This window comes from Myotis davidii, unplaced genomic scaffold (assembly GCF_000327345.1).
Source record: "Myotis davidii unplaced genomic scaffold, ASM32734v1 scaffold497, whole genome shotgun sequence".
Taxonomy (NCBI): domain Eukaryota; kingdom Metazoa; phylum Chordata; class Mammalia; order Chiroptera; family Vespertilionidae; genus Myotis; species Myotis davidii.
Genome location: NW_006288434.1, coordinates 3,534,098 through 3,540,550, shown reverse-complemented (window position 1 = coordinate 3,540,550; position 6,453 = coordinate 3,534,098).

Genomic DNA, 6,453 nt, shown 5'->3' with positions numbered 1-6,453 from the left:
CATAGGGGCGCATACATCCTTTCTGATTGGTGTTTCTGATTTCTTGGGATATATTCCTAGAAGTGGGATCACTGAGTCAAATGGGAGTTCCATTTTTAATTTTTTAAGGAAACGCAATACTGTTTTTCCACAGTGGCTGCACTAGTCTGCATTTCCACCGACAGTACAAAGGGGTTCCTTTTTCTCCATGTCCTCGCCAGCACTTGTCGTTTGTTGATTTGTTGATGATAGCCATTCTGACAGGTGTGAGATGGTACCTCATTGTCGTTTTGATTTGCATCTCTCAGATGATTAGTGACTTTGAGCATGTTTTCATATGTCTCTTGGCCTTCTGTATGTCCTTTTGAAAAGTGTATTTAGATCCTTTGCCCATTTTTTTAATTGGATTGTTTATCTTCTTTTTGTTAAGTTGTGTGAGTTCCCTGTAAATTTTGGAGATTAAATCCTTATCGGAGATAACATTGGTAAATATGTTCTCCCATGCAGTAGGCTTTCTTGTTGTTTTGTTGATGGTTTCTTTTGCTGTGCAAAAGCTTTTTATTTGGATGTAGTCCCATTTGTTTATTTTCTCCTTAGTTTCCATTGTCCTTGGAGCTGTATCAATAAAGATATTGCTATGACATATGTCTGATATTTTGTTGCCTATGGATTCTTCTAAGATGTTTATGGTTTCCTGTCTTACATTTAAGTCCTTTATCCATTTTGAGTTTATTTTTGTGTATGGTGTAAGTTGGTGTTCTAACTTAATTTTTTGCATGTATCTGTCCAATTTTCCCAACACGATTTATTGAAGAGACTGTCATGACTCCATTGTATGCTCTTGCCTCCTTTGTCAAGTATTAATTGAGCATAATGGCTTGGGTCAGTTTCTGGGTTCTCTGTTCTATTCCATTGATCTATATGTCTGCTCTTGTGCCAGTACCAGGCAGTTTTGAGAACAGTGGCTTTGTAATAAAGCTTGATATCTGGTATTGTGACCCCTTCAGCTTTGTTCTTTCTCAGGATTGCTGCAGCTATTTGGGGTCTTTTTTCATTCCATATGAATTTTTGGAGAGTTTGTTCTAAGTCTGTGAAATATGCCATTGGTATTTCAATGGAGATTTCATTGAATCTATAGATTGCTTTGTGTAGTATGGACATTTTAATAATGCTGATTCTACCAATCCATGAACATGGTATATTCTTTCATTTGTTTATGTCTTCCTCTATTGCTTTTTTCAACGTCCTGTAGTTTTTCGAGTATAGGTCTTTTACCTCCTTAGTTAAGTTTATTCCTAGGTATCCTAGTTTTTTTGTTGTTGCAATGGTAAATGGGATTTTTTTTTTTTTTTAGTTTCTCTTTCTGTGAGTTCATTATTGGTGTATAAAAAAGCCATAGATTTCTAGGTGTTAATTTTGTATCCTGCTACATTGCCAATTCATTTACTAAGTCTAATAATTTTTTGATAGCGTCTTTAGGGTTTTCCATGTACAATATCATGTCATCCGTGACTAATGACAATTTTACTTCTTTTCCAATTTGAATGCCTTTTATTTCTTCTTCTTGTCTGATTGCTATGGCTAGCATTTCTAATACTATGTCAACCAGGAGTGGTGAAAGTGGGCATCCCTGTCTTGTTCCTGTTCTTAGGGGAAATGGTTTTAGTTTTTGCCCATTGAGTATGATGTTGGCCGTAGGTTTGTCATATAAGGCTCTTATTATGTTGAGGTATGATCCCTCTATTCCCATTTTGCTGAGAGTTTTTATCAGGAAAGGGTGCTGGATTTTGTCTAATGCTTTTTCTGCATCAATTGATACCATTATGTGATTTTTGTCTCTCAATTTGTTTATGTGATGTATAATGTTTATTGATTTGTGGATATTGTACCAGGCTTGCATCCCCAGAATAAATACCACTTGGTTATGGTGTATGATTTTTCTAATGTAATGCTGGGTCCAATTTGCTCGAATTTTGTTGAGGATTTTAGCATCTATGTTCATCAGGGATATTGGCCTCTGATTCTCTTTCTTTGTAGTGTCTTTATCTGGTTTGGGGATTAGGGTAATGCTGGCTTCCTCTTGAATTTCTTGGAATAGTCTGAGAAGGATTGGTTTTAGTTCTTCTTTGATGTTTGGTAAAACTCTCCTGTGAAGCCGTCTGGTCTAGGGCTTTTGTTTGCTGGAATTTTTTGATTACGTTTCAATTTTATCAGTAGTTATCAGCTATTCAGATTTTTTAATTCTTCCTGATTGAGTTTTGGAAGCTTGTATTTTTCTAGGAATATGTCCATTTCATTTAGGTTGTCTAGTTTGTTGGCGTAGAGTTGTTTGTAATATTTTTTTATAATCATTTATATGTCTGTGGGGTTGATTGTTACTTCACCTCTTTCATTTCTGATTTTGTTTATTTAGGTCTTCTCTCTTTGTTTCTTGGTGAGCCTGGCTAGAAGTTCATCAATCTTGTTTATCCTTTCAAAGAACCAGCTCTTGGTTTTATTGATCTTTTGTATTGTTTTTTGGTCTCTATGTCATTTATTTCCACTCTGATCTTTATTATTTTCTTCCTTCTACTTACTCTGGGCTTTGCTTGTTGCTCTCTTTCTAATTTTTTAAATTGTAGGGTTAGATAATTTATTACCATTTTTTTTCTTATGTGTTGAGGTAGGCCTGTAGAGCTATGAACTTCACTCTCAGGGCTGCTTTCACTGTGTCCCATAAATTTTGGATTGTTGTGTTTTCATTGTCATTTGTTACCAGGATGCTTTTTATCTCTTCTTTGATCTCTTTGGTAACCCAAACATTGTTTAATAGCATGCTATTTAGCCTCCAAGTGTTTGATTTTTTTTACGGTTTTTATTGTAGTTGATTTCTAATTTTATGCCATTGTGATTTGAGAAGATGCTTGATATGATTTCTATCTTCTTGAATTTGAAGAGACTTTGCCTGTGTCCTAATATGTTCAATTTTCCTTCTTATTCAAGCTTATTTTAATCATGTTCTTCTGATTTTTATAGTCTTTTTGGGGGTTCAGAATTGGGTCAGTTTTTGCTTTCTTTCTTATATCAACATTTTAAACATATTTGACCCTCCTTCTCTACAATATGCTCAGAAATATGATTGGTGACACCCACAGAGGCACAGACTCCTTAAAGTAGTGGTTCTCAACCTTCCTAATGCCACGACCCTTAATACAGTTCCTCATGTTGTGGTGACCCCCAATTTCATTGTTACAAATTGAACATAATTAAAGCACAGTGATTAATCACAAAACCAATATGTAATTATATATGTGTTTTCCGATGGTCTTAGGCGACCCCTGTGAAAGGGTCATTCGACCCACAGGTTGAGAACCACTATCTTAAAGGGTCTGCTTTGAAGATGGAGTTCAGGGTGTTCATTACCTTCCAAGTGGCCACTGTGCCCAGATGTACCACCCTCTGGTCTGGGAGCCTCCTCCCTGATTTTAGGTTCCTTCCAACACTTTCCATTTCCTGAGCCCATTAATAGGCTGCGAAAATACTATAAATAATGATGATGATGATATAGTAGTAATAGTAATGCCTACTCCATATTGAGACTTTATATGTGTCAGACACTGTTCTAAGTGCTTTAGGTATATTAACTCATGTAACTCTTACAGCAAACCTAGGAGGTAAGTTATCCCCATTTTGCAGTTAGGGGAACGGGGGCCAGAGTCACATAGCTAGGCCCCCTGCAAAGCTGTGATTCCACATCAGGCAGTCTAGCTCTAGGGTGTTAATAGTGATTAGTACCAGGCATGGGAAGAAGGGATAGGAGGATGTTTACTTCCTAATCATTGCACGATTTGGATTTAAAATTTTTTGAGCATGCGCTAATTTTGTTTGATTAAAAATATTAGATCTGACAGCCAGCACACACTCTTGGGAACAGATGTCTACAGACAGTATACCTTAGCCTCTGATATGTTAACCTTCACAAACACGTAGGTGCCTTATTCCTACAAACCTCCACCATTCTTCCCACAGATGAGACCTGGGAGAGGAGAGAGAAAGTGTAGAGTCTCTAGTAAGAATTTGGTCCTCCCATGTGAACCTTGGGTAACCTCAGCTAGAACACCTCTGGCTTCCGGGGTATGGAGAGAGGAAACCCAAAGACACAGGGAGGTGAGCTCAGGCAGGGTGTTCACCTTGGCCCTTAGATTGCAGGGTTTATAGCATGAGAGTCAAGGGTGACTGATACGTTTTCACAACGTGAACATGTGATTTTCTTGGGTAGATGTCTTTCTTCATTCAGATGTCATTGGGTGCATATGTTCCAGTACTATGGCTGCATAACAATCACCCCCTCAACGTAACAGCAGAAAACAGCCCCGTATCATGCTCGTGGAATCTGTGGGTCAGGAATTCGGTCAGGGCAGCGTGAGGATGGCTGGTGGTGTCTGCTCCGCAATGTCTGGGTCCCAGCTGGAAGCCCTGAAGGCTGGGGTCTGGGACCTTTTAAAGGTGCATCCACTCACTCGCCTGGTAGTGGGTGCTGGCTGTTGACTGAGGCACAGTTTCTCATGTGGTCTCTTCATTTGAACTAGCTCAGGCTTCCTCACTGTGTGGTGGCTGGATTCCCAAAGTGAGCACTGAGCAGTTGGGGAGGGAGGAAGGGAGCAATATGAGCACCAGGGGGAAGCTGCAACCTTCTCATGACCTAGTCTTGGAAGTGGCACAGCATTGCTCGCTCCATCCTCCAGACATGGGCATGTGCCTCCATTCAGAGGGAGGGAAAACAGACCCCACCTCTCAGTGGGCAGGTCCCTTTGGGAGAAGAGCTTGTGGGGTGGATGGATAGCTCCATCTTTGGAAAAATATGGTCGGCCCCATCTTACGATGGTGGCAGCTGTGGCAATAATAGCAGCAGCAGCAGCAGAATGAGCTTTGACCATCCTTCCCACATCTACCAGAGACACCTCCCAGCCCTGTTACAGTTTTGAAGACTCCCAGCGCTACTTTTAATAGTCACCCATCCCATAGCCCTGTCCATCAGAGCCTTTTCTGTGCCAGTTAGCCTGTTAATGGGTGCTAATGAGTTACTCGTTCCACGAGGCCTAATTGCATTTAATAGAAATCTGCCTGCTGGAGACATAGTTACTTATCCTAAGAAGTGACTTAATAATGGCCCCCGACGGAGAAAGTGGGAACAAATGGCTGTGATTTGGTGCCGCTCAGTTCACAGTGTGGGCAGCCACCTGTCTCCCCAAATGCGCACTGGGATCTGTGTGACAGTCCAGTTAATAGCAGATGGCTCAGTGCAGGTACCCACTACACCATGAGCTTAGAGAATTCATTTACTTTCTGGGTCAAAAAAATTTCCCTTTTGACCTGGAAAACAATGTAATGATGTTAAGACATAATTGTGTTGGAGTGGTAGCACCAAGGGTGATTTTGTTCTCTCATTTTCTCCCCATAAAAGTGAAAAATAACTACTTCTAAAACTTTGATTCGTAGGAGATAGGAAAGCAGAAGACCTGGGCGCCAACCCTCCCCTGTCACCGTTAGCTGTGGTGGCTTCCAGGGCCCTAGGTCACTCTGTGACTGTTTCCACAAGCATCCTGTTGCCACCACTCCTAATCCTGCTACCTCACCAGGTTGGCACAATGATCTCACGAGTGAGCAGATGCAAACCATTTTGGGAAAGGCATCGTTGCAACAGTAAGTTCTATGGTTTGCCCTTTGCCCTCTTGACTAAACTAGACTTTGTAGAAACAGTAAAACGCAAGGCCAAGTTGTTTACTTGTTACCCAATGAGGCCATTGCAAAGTCTCAGACTGAAATATAGGATCCAACTCTCTCTCTCTCTCTCTCGCTCTCTCTCTCTCACACACACACACACACACACACACACACACAAAATATGTGATGCGTAGTTAACGGAAAGAATGGTTTCAGAGACACGAGACTCACGAACAGAAATAAGTTCCCCTTAGCATTGTCTTCTTTGGCCTTTTGACATCTGATCATTCTGTCAGCTCCTGTGAGCTAATAAATAATGTATCCAAAGAATTCTTCAAATCCAGAAAGGTCACTGTTTGTGCATATTCTGTCTGTCAAGAGAAATTTTGGTTCACAGCAAAAGAGCAAGTTTATTTTGGGGACTGATGACTTGGAAAAACAGCTGCAGAAAGAAATGGGGAATGAAGACCTGCCACTGAAGTCTCTTTCTGAATACTCACTGAAAGACCAACTTGGGTCATGTTTGATCGGTGGTGATGGGTGAAATCTTGCCCGATGGGGAAAGCAGCACAACCTGGAATTCAGGATTGCTGGATTTACACGGGCATTTGTTAAGAACTGAGGGCATTGCCCGGCCAGTGTGGCTCGGTGGTTGAGCGTCGAGTTCGATTCCCAATCAGAATATATGCCCTGATTGTGGACTTGATCCCTGATTGTGCAGGAGGCAGCCAGTCAATAATTCTCCTCATCGATGGATGTTTCTATCTCTCT